The 18,629-nt window shown below is 44.1% G+C and overlaps 1 pseudogene; it reads right to left on the bottom strand.

Moving 5' to 3' along the window:
* LOC139757743 (protein O-mannosyl-transferase TMTC1-like) overlaps positions 1-18,629 on the bottom strand; it is a 390,520-nt pseudogene that overhangs the window by 183,034 nt on the left and 188,857 nt on the right.

Below are 18,629 nucleotides of genomic sequence, written 5' to 3'. Positions count from 1 at the left end.
CACGCGACCGGGTTATAGTGATGGGTGATTTGAATGCAAAGGTGAGTAATGTGGCAGTTGAGGGAATAATTGGTATACATGGGGTGTTCAGGTAAATGGAAATGGTGAAGAGCTTGTAGATTTATGTGCTGAAAAAGGACTGGTGATTGGGAATATATATATATATATATATATATATATATATATATATATATATATATATATATATATATATATATATATATATATGTGTGTGTGTGTGTGTGTGATAATGCACTCCGACAGCAAGGATTCGAACCCGGGACCTTTGCGTGGGTAGTTGGGAACGCTAACAAGTAATCGAATACCCTCCGTCTCAAATGCATGAGCAACTGGGGTCTAGACCGGTCAAATCCCATCAGGCGTTCAGTCTTCTCAGTTATCAGTTCGCTATATAATGATACGTATGAAGCGACTCTCATATCCTATATCCTGGCTATATACAAAAGCAGTAAGAAAGAGAGCAGCTTCACCACCTCGTGCATTATGTAGTCTACCTCACAGAGAACTTTGTATCCTTGTTTTGCTGAATCTGTTAATGAATGATTCTTTGCAGAATTTTTGCTCATCCATGTTAGCATTATAATGTCTGGCTTTGTCAGTGTGCAAAGGTTCGTTATTCAGCTTGGTGTTCATAACTCTGGTGCTGCTACTGCAAACTTTAATGCTTCTCATGACGTGAAGACGACCTTGAGATACAATCTTAATGATCGTTTAGTCAAATTCCTTGGATCATAAGCTTCAAGGCAAGGAAAGGGAACGCTCCTGGTTCCTGCCTGGAAATACAGGACGCTCTTAACTGTAGGTTTAAGAACCGTAATCCACGTATGGATCTGGAACTCTCTTAACCTTTACCGTAAGGGAGAGATGGTTCTTAATATCCACCTGTGCCTTAGACTCACCTGGGATAAAAACAACCTGTCAGCATCCATATGGGGATATACAGCGTTCCCAATATTAACCTTAGGATAAAATTGCTTCAAATACTCACCTAGGGATATAAAACGCTTCCCAGAGTAAGTTAAGGATATAGAACTCTCACAAAAATAACTTAGGGATATAGAACGCTCCCAAACACCAAGTTTAGGACAATCCCAAGATACATTGTATGTCTTATACCTTTCTAAAGCCACCCCCCAACAAACACACACACACACACACACACCTTAAGACTTGAGACGACTCCAGTCAACTCCTGAGGTATGGTAAGCTCTGGCCACGTACCTGGGAATGTAGAGGATCCTCTCAGCCACGACGAAGCCGATGGTGAAGAGGAGGTTGGTGGCAGGCAAGAAGGGCAGCACCAGCAGCGACAACCCCAGCAGCACCGCCCTGCCCTCCCCACCCTGGCGGGAGAGAGATGGGAAAATTAAACATAACCACAGAGAGAGAGAGAGAGAGAGAGAGAGAGAGAGAGAGAGAGAGAGAGAGAGGAGAGAGAGGAGAGAGGGAGAGAGAGAGAGAGAGAGAGAGAGAGAGAGAGAGAGAGAGAGAGAGAGAGAGAGAGAGAGAGAGAGAGAGATATGGGAAGAAACTCTGTGCTAGAAGCATAAAACTTAACCAGATGCGTTTGTTTCTATGAAAAATTCTGCCCAAGCCTCATCTTACGGTGGAAGCTCTGACGATATGAGGCCGAGCAGGACAGTATGGAGCAGATGTGAGTGAAGTGAAGGACTGGTGTGTGGAGTGGATAGCGGGCAAGTGCACCTGTTAGCGACAAGAAATGATTGAAAGAAAAACGGATAAAAAAAAAGTGAAGGCAAAGGGACAAATCCCTGAGGGACACCGCTGTTCGTAGGGAAGGTTGGAGAGGCTGATCGATCAACCATCAACAGTTATGGAGACAGATCGGCCAGAGGGAGAGGGAACTGAACGAGAGAGGAGACCTGAAAGACTAGAGGCTGGAGGCAAGACCAGTTGCCACACCCTGTGAAAAAAAAAAAAAGGTTTTCATACATCAGTGGCTGCTACACAGAGTCATCCAAGCCTCTTAAGAGATGATGGCCAAACCTTAGTTAAATAGAAGAGATTATCACCGATGGATCTCCCTGCAGAATCTATGCTGATGACCTGAATGAAGATCATGGAAGTCAAGATAATTTAGGAAATGTGAGTCAAACAGAGAATCAAAACATTTTGAAACAGTAGACGTCAGATTAACAGGACGATACTGGAAAAGGTTTAATATCATCTATTTATGCAGTAGGAGACGAAGCCCTTCCCTAGTATTTCCTATACTGTACTACAACTTCTTAAACGTGTGTGTGTTTGTTAAAGGAAAGTTGTATACTTGCGTTATTCTGTCTTGTATATATGTACCTACCGTGCCTTTACTTCTGTGTGTGTACACACACACACACACACACACACACACATCCCAGCATAAGCCAGGTCCCCACTTATCGACCATACCCACGAGGAGGATGAACACCTGGGTGGGTGTGGGCCGACTGTCACGTCCAGGATTCGAACCTATGTGGGCCCTGACACATGGTCTGTAACTCTGACAACTACACCACGTCTGACCAGGAGTGTCCAAGTGGTGCATAGGACTGTCATACACCACCGTGCCACCGGCCTGTAAGGAGCAACTGATTCAAAAAGTTTTTCCTTTCTGACTCCGGTGTCCTGGCTGCAGTGGTGTCTGAAACCTGAGTCAATAATCTACAGAAGCAGGTCCCTCATGGGAAATACCAGAGAATGGTTGGGTGAAGCCACCTAGGCGCTGATGGTTCTAAAGTAATAGTGCAAGACGGCACGAACAGCTAAGGCATGGGCTATAGATATGGTTGTATGGAGGAGGATAGATGTGCTGGAAATGAGATGTTTGAGGACAATATGTGGTGTGAGGTGGTTTGATCGAGTAAGTCATGAAAAGGCAAGAGAGCTGTGCGATATTAAAAAAGTGTGGTTGAGAGAGCAGAAGAGGGTGTATTAAAATGGTTTGGTCACATGGAGAGAATGAGTGAGGAAAGATTGACAAAGAGGTGTATGGACGACTCGAACTCGGATAAACACTTTAAGTCTCTTAAACTAAAACCACTTTATCTTAATGGTTCATAGCGACACAGATATGCGTAGTCTGTCTCGTTACCGGTCAATGCTCCCTCTCAAGCATACATTCATAACCTAACCTTCACCAAGCATCCATGTGGGAATGAATATGAGGATGGTATTATCTCAACTACATCAGATACCATTATCTTAGTATGAAGACGATGACGACATAATCTCACATCTATCAGAGACCCAGCTGTACTAAGTTATGAAGAAGATGGCGCCATAATCTCACCTCCATCAGGCACCCAGCTCTGAATATGAAGACGAGGGCGAGGTAGAAGACGAGGGAGGCGATGTTCCTGGCGTCTGTAAGGGAGGTGAGGAGCGGGACGGAGCCCATCTGCCAGTCGTGGGCCAGCGTCCACGGCCACAGCAGAAGCCATGCGTTAAATGCTGGCAGGTAGGAGAAGGACAGCAGCCTGCCACGGGAGACACGGGTGTTAGAGCAACCTTACCAGGAGGGTCACGGGCAGCACACACCAGAGGACCTGGTCAGATAAAATTACAGACACTGCATGTTGGTGGGATTAGGTCAGGGGAGTGCAGGTCAGGTTGCCAGGGTCAGGTCAGTGAAGTTTATGATAAGCCTCGAGGAACGGATCAATGAAACTTAAACTAATTTCCAGGGTTCATGAAGTTGTATTTGAAGAACCTTGCGGCTCAGTAAATATGGTTAAAGTTTTCTATACCAATGTCAGCTGTACAGAATGAAAACGGAAAGAACAACCTGCTTCTCTATAGACAGATAAAGATATCACAAAATCGATATTAGACATTTATAAGAAACAGTGATGCTAAGATGTACAGCTGTGAACAGTTTCCATGAGACAGGTGGGTGAGTTCCTCACTGTAGGTGAGAGTCTGTATGTAACATAAGCTGATAAAACTGATGTCGATGAATACGATTTCTGTACACTGAACTGAGAGAAGAGACGCCCAAACAATTGTTAAAGTAGGATATAAAATACGATATACACTCACCAAGATAACGAGTACGAGAATATATATCAGGTCATATTAGCATATTAAGGATATAATGATAAGAGATCATTAATTGTAGGTTCTTTCAGCACGATAGCAGCATTCGGGGTATCAACAAATATGACCACGAAAGGACACAGACTATTTGATGTAACAGAAGAATACCTTTTATCTTACATGATGCAGGAGACAAAGTGAGGTAATGTATCAGATGAAACTGTTACCAAAGATAAGGATCCAATTAGCTCTGGTGACGTCAGTGATATGTTTGGTAACACTGCATGACCACAATACCGCCAGAGTTTCCATAGGTTTCCTTTTCTTTTATCTCAAACAAACAAAGATTAAACTACACATTAAATCAAGAGACTTAGGGAAAGAATATTTCGGATTGCTGATAATATGAAATGGATCAAACTTTTCGATGTTGATGCAGTTGAAGAAATAAGGTGTAGTAACTTAACACACTAAACACTGCTTCTGGAGAATCAATATTCACAGGAAAGGGAACTATCGAGGAAGATATGCCCACTCAGCTGGATGACTGAAGATACGAATATTCAGTTGAATAAAGATACATACAAACAAACCACAGGATAATGAAGTATGTCTAACATGACGGTGATCAAAAGAAGATAACTGGTTAGCAAACGAGAATCGCAAAGAACTTTACACTTAATTGAGAAAAACGTTAAAGATCTTTGTTAATTACACTGACCCTTTATCTTGTTATAATGTCACCTGAGTATAAACCAAAAGAGAAATTTCCTCTTTATCAACCAAGTATTTCGATTCAATGCTCAATTTTCGTTACTTTTTTTAGACATCACAAGATGACTTTCCAGGTGAGAAATTGAAGAATTAGACATACGTAATCGTTCAGTTTATGAACGAATAGATAATCAGAAAATTGATTCTGAACTTCCTATGACCGAATGGTACACAGGACCTCTCTCCTGAAATATTAAAAGAATTGTGCCGGCAGAGAATTTGTGATCAGAACATATCTAATGTATGTGTGACTCATGGTGAGGTGCCTGAGATTGGCGGAATTCTTGCGTAGAGCCAATGTACAAAGGGAAAAAGGGATAAGAGTGAGTGCTCAAATTACAGAGGTATAAGTTTGTTGAGTATTCCTGGGAAATTATATGGGAGGGTATTGATTGAGAGGGTGAAGGCATGTACAGACAATCAGATTGGGGAAGAGCAGTGTGGTTTCAGAAATGGTAAAGGATGTGTGGATCAGGTGTTTGCTTTGAAGAATGTATGTGAGAAATACTTGGAAAAGCAAATGGATTTGTATGTAGCATTTATGGATCTGGAGAAGGCATATGATAGAGCTGATAGAGATGCTCTGTGGGAGGTATTAAGAATATATGGTGGAGGTAAGTTGTCAGAAGCAGTGAAAAATTTTTATCGAGGTTGTAAGGCATGTGTACGAGTAGGAGGAGAAGAAAGTGATTGGTTCTCAGTGAATGTTGTTTTAGGGCAGGGGAGCGTGATGTCTCCATGGTTGTTTAATTTGTTTATGGATGAGGTTGTTAGGGAGGTGAATGCAAGAGTTTTGGAGAGAGGGGCAAATATGCAGTCCGTTGTGGATGAGAGCTTGAGAAGTGAGTCAGTTGTTGTTCGCTGATGATGCAGCGCTGGTGGCTGATTCGGATGAGAAACTGTAGAAGCTGGTGACTGAGTTTGATAAAGTGTGTGAAAGAAGAAAGCTGAGAGTAAATGTGAATAAGAGCAAGGGTTGAGGGACAACTCAGTTGGGAGATAAGTTTGAATGGAGAAAAACTGGAGGAAGTGAAGTGTTTTAGATGTCTGGGAGTGGATTTGGCAGCGTATGGAACCATGGAAGCGGAAGTGAATCATAGGTGGGGGAGGGGGCGAAAATTCTGGGAGCGTTGAAAAATGTGTGGAAGTCGAGAATGAAGTCTTGGAAAGCAAAAATTTGTATGTTTGAAGGAGTAGTGGTCCCAACAATGTTATATGGTTGCCAGGCGTGGGCTATAGATAGAGTTGTGCGGAGGAGGGTGGATGTGCTGGAAATGAGATGTTTGAGGACAATATGTGGTGTGAGGTGGTTGGATTGAGTAAAGTAATGAAAGGGTAAGAGAGATGTGTGGTAATAAAAAGAGTGTGGTTGAGAGAGCAGAAGAGGTTGTTTTGAAGTGGTTTGGTCATATGGAGAGATTAAGTGAGGAAAGATTGACCAAGAGGATATATGTGTCAGAGGTGGAGGGAACGAGGAGAAGTGGGAGACCAAATTGGAGGTGGAAATATGGAGTGAAAAAGATTTTGAGTGATCGGGGCCTGAACATGCAGGAGGGTGTAAGGCGTGCAAGGAATAGAGTGAACTGGAACGATGTGGTATACCGGGGTCGACGTGCTGTCAATGGATTGAACCAGGGCGTGTGAAGCGTCTGGGGTAAACCATGGAAAGTTTTATGGGGCCTGGATGTGGAGAGGGAACTGTGGTTTCGGTGCATTATACATGACAGCTAGAGACTGAGTGTGAACGAATGTGGTCTTTGTTGTCTTTTCCTAGGTCTACCTCGCGCACATGCGGGGGGGGGGGGGGCTGTCATTTCATGTGTGGCTGGGTGGCGACGGAAGTGAATAAGGGCAGACAGTATGAATTATGTACATGTGTATATATATATATATATATATATATATATATATATATATATATATATATATATATATATATATACGAATAAAGTGCATATGAACGCGCACCTTCATGGAACGTACAAACCTCCAACAGCCAGGATCGAACCCGGTACCCCTGTGCAAGAGACAGGCATGCTAACCGCTAGGCTATGGGACTGTATAATAGGAAACAACTATTCGAAATACTAATTACCCGAATACCCTTCGTCTCACAATGGTAAGCAACGGGGTCTATATTATATACCTCCACGTTGTACAGTTAGGTTCGGTAAAACGCTATCAGCTGGCTATGTGCGTCTGTTCGGAAATAACCAATATAGACCCCGTTGCTCACCATTGTGAGACGAAGGGTATTCGGGTACTTAGTATTTCGAGTAGTTGTTTCCTATTATACAGTCCCATAGCATTGCGGTTAGCATGCCTGTCTCTTGCACAGGGGTCCCGGGTTCGATCCTTGCTGTTGGAGGTTTGTATGATATATATATATATATATATATATATATATATATATATATATATACATGGAGAGAATGAGTGGGGAAAGATTGACCAAGAGGATATATGTGTCGGAGGTGGAGGGAACGAGGAGAAGAGGGAGACCAAATTGGAGGTGGAAAGATGGAGTGAAAAAGATTTTGTGTGATCGGGGCCTGAACATGCAGGAGGGTGAAAGGAGGGCAAGGAATAGAGTGAATTGGAGCGATGTGGTATACCGGGGTTGACGTGCTGTCAGTGGATTGAATCGGGGCATGTGAAGCGTCTGGGGTAAACCATGGAAAGGTGTGTAGGTATGTATATTTGCGTGTGTGGACGTATGTATATACATGTGTATGGGGGTGGGTTGGGCCGTTTCTTTCGTCTGTTTCCTTGCGCTACCTCGCAAACGCGGGAGACAGCGACAAAGCAAAAAAAAAAAAAAAAATATATATATATATATATATATATATATATAATAATAATAATAATATATATATATTCTTTTTTTTTGTTTTTTATTATACTTTGTCGCTGTCTCCCGCGCTTGCGAGGTAGCGCAAGGAAACAGACGAAAGAAATGGCCCAACCCCCCCCCCCCCATACACATGTATATACATACGTCCACACACGCAAATATACATACCTACACAGCTTTCCATGGTTTACCCCAGACGCTTCACATGCCTTGATTCAATCCACTGACAGCACGTCAACCCCGGTACACCACATCGCTCCAATTCACTCTATTCCTTGCCCTCCTTTCACCCTCCTGCATGTTCAGGCCCCGATCACACAAAATCTTTTTCACTCCATCTTTCCACCTCCAATTTGGTCTCCCTCTTCTCCTCGTTCCCTCCACCTCCGACACATATATCCTCTTGGTCAATCTTTCCTCACTCATTCTCTCCATGTGCCCAAACCACTTGAAAACACCCTCTTCTGCTCTCTCAACCACGCTCTTTTTATTTCCACACATCTCTCTTACCCTTACGTTACTCACTCGATCAAACCACCTCACACCACACATTGTCCTCAAACATCTCATTTCCAGCACCTCCATCCTCCTGCGCACAACTCTATCCATAGCCCACGCCTCGCAACCATACAACATTGTTGGAACCACTATTCCTTCAAACATACCCATTTTTGCTTTCCGAGATAATGTTCTCGACTTCCACACATTCTTCAAGGCCCCCAGAATTTTCGCCCCCTCCCCCACCCTATGATCCACTTCCGCTTCCATGGTTCCATCCGCTGCCAGATCCACTCCCAGATATCTAAAACACTTCACTTCCTCCAGTTTTTCTCCATTCAAACTCACCTCCCAATTGACTTGACCCTCAACCCTACTGTACCTAATAACCTTGCTCTTATTCACATTTACTCTTAACTTTCTTCTTCCACACACTTTACCAAACTCAGTCACCAGCTTCTGCAGTTTCTCACATGAATCAGCCACCAGCGCTGTATCATCAGCGAACAACAACTGACTCACTTCCCAAGCTCTCTCATCCCCAACAGACTTCATACTTGCCCCTCTTTCCAGGACTCTTGCATTTACCTCCCTAACAACCCCACCCATAAACAAATTAAACAACCATGGAGACATCACACACCCCTGCCGCAAACCTACATTCACTGAGAACCAATCACTTTCCTCTCTTCCTACACGTACACATGCCTTACATCCTCGATAAAAACTTTTCACTGCTTCTAACAACTTTCCTCCCACACCATATATTCTTAATACCTTCCACAGAGCATCTCTATCAACTCTATCATATGCCTTCTCCAGATCCATAAATGCTACATACAAATCCATTTGCTTTTCTAAGTATTTCTCACATACATTCTTCAAAGCAAACACCTGATCCACACATCCTCTACCACTTCTGAAACCACACTGCTCTTCCCCAATCTGATGCTCTGTACATGCCTTCACCCTCTCAATCAATACCCTCCCATATAATTTACCAGGAATACTCAACAAACTTATACCTCTGTAATTTGAGCACTCACTCTTATCCCCTTTGCCTTTGTACAATGGCACTATGCACGCATTCCGCCAATCCTCAGGCACCTAACCATGAGTCATACATACATTAAATAACCTTACCAACCAGTCAACAATACAGTCACCCCCTTTTTTAATAAATTCCACTGCAATACCATCCAAACCTGCTGCCTTGCCGGCTTTCATCTTCCGCAAAGCTTTCACTACCTCTTCTCTGCTTACCAAATCATTTTCCCTAACCCTCTCACTTTGCACACCACCTCGACCAAAACACCCTATATCTGCCACTATATCATCAAACACATTCAACAAACCTTCAAAATACTCACTCCATCTCCTTCTCACATCACCACTACTTGTTATCACCTCCCCATTTGCGCCCTTCACTGAAGTTCCCATTTGCTCCCTTGTCTTACGCACTTTATTTACCTCCTTCCAGAACATCTTTTTATTCTCTCTAAAATTTAATGATACTCTCTCACCCCAACTCTCATTTGCCCTTTTTTTTCACCTCTTGCACCTTTCTCTTGACCTCCTGTCTCTTTCTTTTATACATCTCCCACTCAATTGCATTTTTTTCCCTGCAAAAATCGTCCAAATGCCTCTCTCTTCTCTTTCACTAATACTCTTACTTCTTCATCCCACCACTCACTACCCTTTCTAATCAACCCACCTCCCACTCTTCTCATGCAACAAGCATCTTTTGCGCAATCCATCACTGATTCCCTAAATACATCCCATTCCTCCCCCACTCCCCTTACTTCCATTGTTCTCACCTTTTTCCATTCTGTACTCAGTCTCTCCTGGTACTTCCTCACACAGGTCTCCTTCCCAAGCTCACTTACTCTCACCACCCTCTTCACCCCAACATTCACTCTTCTTTTCTGAAAACCCATACAAATCTTCACCTTAGCCTCCACAAGATAATGATCAGACATCCCTCCAGTTGCACCTCTCAGCACATTAACATCCAAAAGTCTCTCTTTCGCACGCCTGTCAATTAACACGTAATCCAATAACGCTCTCTGGCCATCTCTCCTACTTACATAAGTATACTTATGTATATCTCGCTTTTTAAACCAGGTATTCCCAATCATCAGTCCTTTTTCAGCACATAAATCTACAAGCTCTTCACCATTTCCATTTACAACACTGAACACCCCATGTATACCAATTATTCCCTCAACTGCCACATTACTAACCTTTGCATTCAAATCACCCATCACTATAACCCGGTCTCGTGCATCAAAACCACTAACACACTCATTCAGCTGCTCCCAAAACACTTGCCTCTCATGATCTTTCTTCTCATGCCCAGGTGCATAAATCTATATATAAATATATATATATATATATATATATATATATATATATATATATATATATATATATATATATATATATATATATATATTGTACAAAGGCCTTTAAAGGGGATAAAGGTGATTGCTCAAATTACAGAGGTATAAGCATATTGAGTATTCCTGGCAAATTATACGGGAAGGTATTGATAGAGAGGGCGAAGGCATTTGCAGAGCATCAGATTGGGGAAGAGCACTGTGGTTTCAGAAGTGTTAGAGGATGTGTGGATCAGGTATTAGCTGGAGAAGGTATATGTTAAGAGTTGATAGAGATGCTCTGTGGAAGGTATTACGAATATATGGTGTGGGAGGAATTTGTTAGAAGCAGTGAAAAGTTTTTATCGAGGATGTAAGGCATATGTACAAGTAGGAAGAGAGGAAAGTGACTGGTTCTCAGTGAATGTTGGTTTGCAGGTGGGGTGCGTGATGTCTCCATGGTTGTTTAATTTGTTTATGGATGGGGTTGTTAGGGAGGTAAATACACGAGTTTTGGAGAGAGGGGCAAGTACGTAGTCTGTTGTGGATGAGAGAGCTTGGGAAGTGAGTCAGTTGTTGTTCGCTGACGATACAGCGCTGGTGGCTGATTCGAGTGAGAAACTGCAAAAGCTGGTGACTGAGTTTGATAAAGCGTGTGAAAGAAGAAAGCTGAGAGTAAATGTGAATAAGAGCAAAGTTATTAGGTACAGTAGGGTCGAGGGACAAGTCAACTGGGAGGTAAGTTTGAATGGAGAAAAACTGGAGGAAGTAAAGTGTTTCAGAAATCTGGGAGTGGATTTGGCAGCAGATGGAACCAAAGGAGCAGAAGTGAGTCAGAAGGTGAGGGAGGGGGCGAAAGTTCTGGAGGCGTTGAAAAATGTGTGGAAGGCGAGAACATTATCTCGGAAAGCAAAAATGGGTGTTTAAAGGAATAGTGGTTCCAACAATATGGTTGCGAGGCGTGGGCTATAGATAGTGTAGTGCGGAGGAGGGTGGATGTGCTGGAATAAGATGTTTGAGGACAATATGTGGTGTGGGGCGGTTCGATCGAGTAAGTAATGAAAGGGTAAAAGAGATGTGTGGTAATAAAAAGAGTGTGGTTGAGAGAGCAGAAGAGGGTGTTTTGAAATGGTTTGATCACATGGAGAGAATGAGTGAGGAAAGATTGACAAAGAAGATATATGTGTCAGAGGTGGAGGGAACGAGGATAAGTGGGAGACTTAACTGGAGGTGGAATGATGGAGTGAAAAAGATTTTGAGCGATCGGGGCCTGAACATGCAGGAGGGTGAAAGGCGTGCAAGGAATAGAATGAATTGGAACGATGTGGTATACTGGGATCGACGTGCTGTCGATGGATTGAACTAGGGCATGTGAAGCGTCTGGGGTAAACCATGGAAAGTTTTGTAGGGCCTGGATGTGGAAAGGGAGCTGTGGTGCATTATACATGACAGCTAGAGACTGAGTGTGAACGAATGTGGCCTTTGTTGTCTTTTCCTAGCGGTACCTCGTGCGCATGCTGGGGGAGGTGGTTGTCATTTCATGTGTGGCGGGGTGGCGACGGGATGAGTGAAGGCAGCAAGTATGAATTATGTTCATGTGTATGTACATATGTATATGTCTGATTATGTATATATATATGTATACGTTGAAATGTATAGGTATGTCTATGTGCGTATGTGGACGCGTATGTATATACATGTGTATGTGGGTGGGTTAGGCCACTCTTTCGTCTGTTTCCTTGCGCTACTTTCGCTAACGCGGGAGACAGTGACAAAGTGTAGTAAAGTATATGTTAATGTGCTGAGAGGTGCAACTGGAGGGATGTCTGATCATTATCTTGTGGAGGCTAAGGTGAAGATTTGTATGGGTTTTCAGAAAAGAAGAGTGAATGTTGGGGTGAAGAGGGTGGTGAGAGTAAGTGAGCTTGGGAAGGAGACTTGTGTGAGGAAGTACCAGGAGAGACTGAGTACAGAATGGAAAAAGGTGAGAACAATGGAAGTAAGGGGAGTGGGGGAGGAATGGGATGAATTTAGGGAATCAGTGATGGATTGCGCAAAAGATGCTTGTGGCATGAGAAGAGTGGGAGGTGGGTTGATTAGAAAGGGTAGTGAGTGGTGGGATGAAGAAGTAAGAGTATTAGTGAAAGAGAAGAGAGAGGCATTTGGACGATTTTTGCAGGGAAAAAATGAAATTGAGTGGGAGATGTATAAAAGAGACAGGAGGTCAAGAGAAAGGTGCAAGAGGTGAAAAAAAGGGCAAATGAGAGTTGGGGTGAGAGAGTATCATTAAATTTTAGGGAGAATAAAAAGATGTTCTGGAAGAAGGTAAATAAAGTGCGTAAGACAAGGGAGCAAATGGGAACTTCAGTGAAGGGCGCAAATGGGGAGGTGAAAACAAGTAGTGGTGATGTGAGAAGGAGATGGAGTGAGTATTTTGAAGGTTTGTTGAATGTGTTTGATGATAAAGTGGCAGATATAGGGTGTTTTGGTCGAGGTGGTGTGCAAAGTGAGAGGGTTAGGGAAAATGATTTGGTAAACAGAGAAGAGGTAGTAAAAGCTTTGCGGAAGATGAAAGCCGGCAAGGCAGCAGGTTTGGATGGTATTGCAGTGGAATTTATTAAAAAAGGGGGTGACTGTATTGTTGACTGGTTGGTAAGGTTATTTAATGTATGTATGACTCATGGTGAGGTGCCTGAGGATTGGCGGAATGCGTGCATAGTGCCATTGTACAAAGGCAAAGGGGATAAGAGTGAGTGCTCAAATTACAGAGGTATAAGTTTGTTGAGTATTCCTGGTAAATTATATGGGAGGATATTGATTGAGAGGGTGAAGGCATGTACAGAGCATCAGATTGGGGAAGAGCAGTGTGGTTTCAGAAGTGGTAGAGGATGTGTGGATCAGGTGTTTGCTTTGAAGAATGTATGTGAGAAATACTTACAAAAGCAAATGGATTTGTATGTAGCATTTATGGATCTGGAGAAGGCATATGATAGAGTTGATAGAGATGCTCTGTGGAAGGTATTAAGAATATATGGTGTGGGAGGCAAGTTGTTAGAAGCAGTGAAAAGTTTTTATCGAGGATGTAAGGCATGTGTACGTGTAGGAAGAGAGGAAAGTGATTGGTTCTCAGTGAATGTAGGTTTGCGGCAGGGGTGTGTGATGTCTCCATGGTTGTTTAATTTGTTTATGGATGGGGTGGTTAGGGAGGTGAATGCAAGAGTTTTGGAAAGAGGGGCAAGTATGAAGTCTGTTGGGGATGAGAGAGCTTGGGAAGTGAGTCAGTTGTTGTTCGCTGATGATACAGCGCTGGTGGCTGATTCATGTGAGAAAATGCAGAAGCTGGTGACTGAGTTTGGTAAAGTGTGTGAGAGAAGAAAGTTAAGAGTAAATATGAATAAGAGCAAGGTTATTAGGTACAGTAGGGTTGAGGGTCAAGTCAATTGGGAGGTGAGTTTGAATGGAGAAAAACTGGAGGAAGTGAAGTGTTTTAGATATCTGGGAGTGGATCTGGCAGCGGATGGAACCATGGAATCGGAAGTGGATCATAGGGTGGGGGAGGGGGCGAAAATTCTGGGAGCCTTGAAAAATGTGTGGAAGTCGAGAACATTATCTCGGAAAGCAAAAATGGGTATGTTTGAAGGAATAGTGGTTCCAACAATGTTGTATGGTTGCGAGGTGTGGGCTATGGATAGAGTTGTGCGCAGGAGGATGGATGTGCTGGAAATGAGATGTTTGAGGACAATGTGTGGTGTGAGGTGGTTTGATCGAGTAAGTAACGTAAGGGTAAGAGAGATGTGTGGAAATAAAAAGAGCGTGGTTGAGAGAGCAGAAGAGGGTGTTTTGAAATGGTTCGGGCACATGGAGAGAATGAGTGAGGAAAGATTGAACAAGAGAATATATGTGTCGGAGGTGGAGGGAACGAGGAGAAGAGGGAGACCAAATTGGAGGTGGAAAGATGGAGTGAAAAAGATTTTGTGTGATCGGGGCCTGAGCATGCAGGAGGGTGAAAGGAGGGCAAGGAATAGAGTGAATTGGAGCGATGTGGTATACCGGGGTTGACGTGCTGTCAGTGGATTGAATCAAGGCATGTGAAGCGTCTGGGGTAAACCATGGAAAGGTGTGTAGGTATGTATATTTGCGTGTGTGGACGTGTGTATATACATGTGTATGGGGGTGGGTTGGGCCATTTCTTTCGTCTGTTTCCTTGCGCTACCTCGCAAACGCGGGAGACAGCGACAAAGCAAAAAAAAAAATATATATATACATACATATATATATATATATATATATATATATATATATATATATATATATATATATATATTTTTTTTTTTTTTTTTCTTTCAAACTATTCGCCATTTCCCGCATTAGCGAGGTAGCGTTAAGAACAGAGGACTGGGCCTTGGAGGGAATACCCTCACCTGGCCGAATTCTCTGTTCCTTCTTTTGGAAAATTAAAAAAAAAAAAAAAACGAGAGGGGAGGATTTCCAGCCCCCCGCTCCCTACCCTTGTAGTCGCCTTCTACGACACGCAGGGAATACGTGGGAAGTATTCTTTCTCCCCTATCCCCAGGGATACTATATATATATATATATATATATATATATATATATATATATATATATATATATATATATATATAATATGTGTGTGTGTGTGTGTGTGTGTACATCTGGGCTTACGCTTCCCTCTTCCTTACAACTCACTTTTAGCATTCAATACAGTAAAACCACTACTATTGTCCTCTTATTACTGCTCGAATCTCCGGCTGGGGTGCACAAACAATGGGTAGGCCTTACAAAATCTAAATTTACAACCTTTGCCAATACTACATCAGTAAGAAAACTGACACCAAACAACAAAACCCTTCACCTTAATTGCTCACATAAGTCATTTATATATAGTGCGAAAATTAACTACAAACAGAAACACGTGACCCTAATTGCTCACGTAAGACAATCCCATACAGCACATAAGTCAGTGCTAGCAACATGTACTTATCACAGCACTGCCGGGATCTTCTCCCAACACAGCCCCTCTCAGGCCTCTCCCCACTCGGCTCACACCACCCACGATCTGGTGACCATACGAGATTACCTGAGTCATATTACTTGGTCCACTCAGGGAACCTCTCATGCACAAGGCATGCTACCACCATCCCACACACCGTGAGTTGTCACACCATGCACTCAGCTGCACCAGCTGCGGTAGTCTTGCCGTCCCGCCATGGATGGGATACTGTTTATCCGTAACCACCTGGCGCAGCGGACCTCTACCATACACCATCTCCAGCCCTTCCGCACCACCAGGCACCCATGGAGGGTGATAGCCGGTTTGGAATATAGCACAGGCCAGTCGAACTGGGAGGGTGATGCGATCGGCTGGCAAAAACACCTTCCCTGCCACGCCTGCAACCCCGATTTTCGTTACTAACAGACTTCCCTACTTAATCATCAGCACAACTTATGTCCTTCCCTGCATCACGCACTTAACACTGACAGCATCGACATACCTGCAAACCCGGCAGAGTCCCGTTCTCGCGACCCCAACATCGAGGAGTATCATCCATTACAGACACCTGCGTCAACATGACCGTTCCAGCCTGCCCGAGGCGTCGACTGGTGCCCCCTGCAGCTAGCCACTGAGCCTCCAGCCAGCGCGCTAAATTCAAATCCTCACATTCACGCCCTCAAACTTTGCGCCTGCCCCCACGTGCACATCCCTCGCAGACCACGCATCTTGAGCCTTCCTTCCCCGCCTGATGGGCAATCCTTCGAGAACGCCTCAGTCGAGTTGTCTCCTTTGCTTCCCTCTCATCTGCTCCCCTTCTATCTTTTTTCACTCGGCTCTTCCCCCTCCTCTAGTGTTCCCTGTCTTGACTCCTCGCGCCCTAACTCTATCTCTGTCAATTTCCCTTCCGGTTCCTCCTCGGCAGGTGCCAACAGATCCAAAACAAATCTCCGCAACACTTCAGCCATATCCGGCATTTCTACCTTTTCCTCCCCTCGGCCTTCCCCTTCGTGGCCCGACTCTTCTTGTCCACTTTGACCTTGTAGCCCAGGGCTGTCACCCTACCGCCATGGACGCAAGTTGCTGCGGTGCAGAACTCCTCATGACCCTCTCCTTCAATCTCACCTTATACACCCGCTGATCCCATCTAACACCTCCACGACTACCCAAACCTCTGCTGAAAATCTAGGATGTATCTTATTCCTACCCAACAGTGAGTGGTCCCTAAGCAATACCTGTTGCACCACTTGCAAAGGCGCTGCTCTACCCTGCTACTACCTTTTTTCCCGATTCACCACCATATTTTGACGCATGTCCTCCGTAGTAGCTTTCCAAGCAGCCTGCTGTTTATTCTGGAGCTCCCTCGCCCACTGGTGGTGTGTGACTAGTAACTTCGTCTACATTCATCATGAACCTTCCTAAGGGCAAATGAGGCTCAACTCCAAACACCAGATAGTGGGGTGAAAATCCTGTCACAAATAGCCGTCAGCAAGTGGACAAGTACCTTGGTCACTGTTTCCGCTGTTCCCTACTCAAGTTATCCAACATCCCATGCAAAGTCTTGTGGGAGCGTTCGCAAACACCATTCCCTTGTGGGTGGTATAGAGTCGTTCGAGATTTCTTAACCCGATAGCACTTGCAGAGCTGCTCCACCAACTGCCCCTCAAAATTCCGACCCTCATCACTGTTGATCCTCTCTAGGGAACCGAACCTATCAAATATCTCTTCTACCAATATTCTTGCCAGTGTACATGTCTTCTGATTCTTGGTTGGGAAAGCTAAGGCCAATTTGCTAAACACATCAGTCACCACTAACACATTCTCCCTCCCATCTCTAGCCGGTTCTAGCACTGAAATCTACAGTCAACACTTCCCAAGGCTTCCTAGCTTCCTCAGCCCCCAGCCTAGTACTTGCACCGGGATCCTCCTCTTTTGCCATTACACACGTCTTACATCTAGCCCCATACTTTTTGATGTCCTCATGCGATCCCGGCCATGCAAACCTCTTCGTTAACAACGTTGTGGTCCTAACGATCCCCTGATGGCCCCAGTCACCGTGGGCCCCTTGTATCACCTTCCTCCTCTGATCCACTGGCAACACCGCTCTCCACGTCCTCCGTTCATTTTGTCTCAATTCATCCGTCTGCAGCAGCTCTTTTATTTCTCGACGATGTAGCTTCCCAGTCATTTGCATCCAACGTTTACCCAGTCCTGGACACGACTTCTGTGCATCCCTCATCTCCTCCTCGCCCACTCTGCCTCACAGCTTCATCCATGCTACTCCTTTATGTTCTACCGCCTCCTGGGTGTTCTCACATATCCCTCCCAACTCCTCTCCCTTTTCCGTTACCAGTTTATGAGTCCTCCAGGACAACTCATCAGCGTTGGGATTTTCCTTGTCCCGCCGATACTTAACTTCAAAGGTGAACTGGTTCAAATCTCTCAGCCACCTGCTCTCCACAGCCCCCAGCTTGGCAATGTGCAGTTGTGTCAATGGATTGCACACCAAACTGTCCTTCTGCCAAATAATGTTTGAACTGCTCTGTCACTATCCACTCCAAGTCAACAATTCCAACTTCCTGGAGCTGTAATTGCTGATATTTCGTTCCGACCTCCTTAACTCCAGCTCACAAAAGCTAGTGGATACAACTTCCCATCATGTTCCTGCGATAGAACTGCCTCTAATCCCTGGTGCACGTGTCAACTTTTCCTTTAAATGAGCAAAAGCTCTGGCCTCTGTGTCACTCCAATACTTGGTAACATCTGCCTTTGAGTCTCCACTCATTAGCGCATGCAATGGTGCAGCCACCTTAGCAAACTCCTCAATAAATCTCCTGTAGAAGAACAAAATGCTCCAAATGCCCTAACGTCCTTCACTGTGCATGGGTTGGGCCATTCCTGGACTGCCTGAATTTTTCTAAGTCGTGTTGATATATTACTTGTGGCGTCAGAATGTGACACTTATATCCCTTCAGCTTTAACCCATGTTTCCTCAAGAGCTTGAACACCATCTTCAGTCAGTCCAAGTGCTTCCCCAACACTCATGAAAAATACTGAA

The sequence above is a fragment of the Panulirus ornatus genome, chromosome 28, assembly GCF_036320965.1.
Source record: "Panulirus ornatus isolate Po-2019 chromosome 28, ASM3632096v1, whole genome shotgun sequence".
NCBI classification, from domain to species: Eukaryota; Metazoa; Arthropoda; class Malacostraca; order Decapoda; family Palinuridae; genus Panulirus; species Panulirus ornatus.
This window is presented reverse-complemented; position numbering and strand designations above follow the sequence as displayed.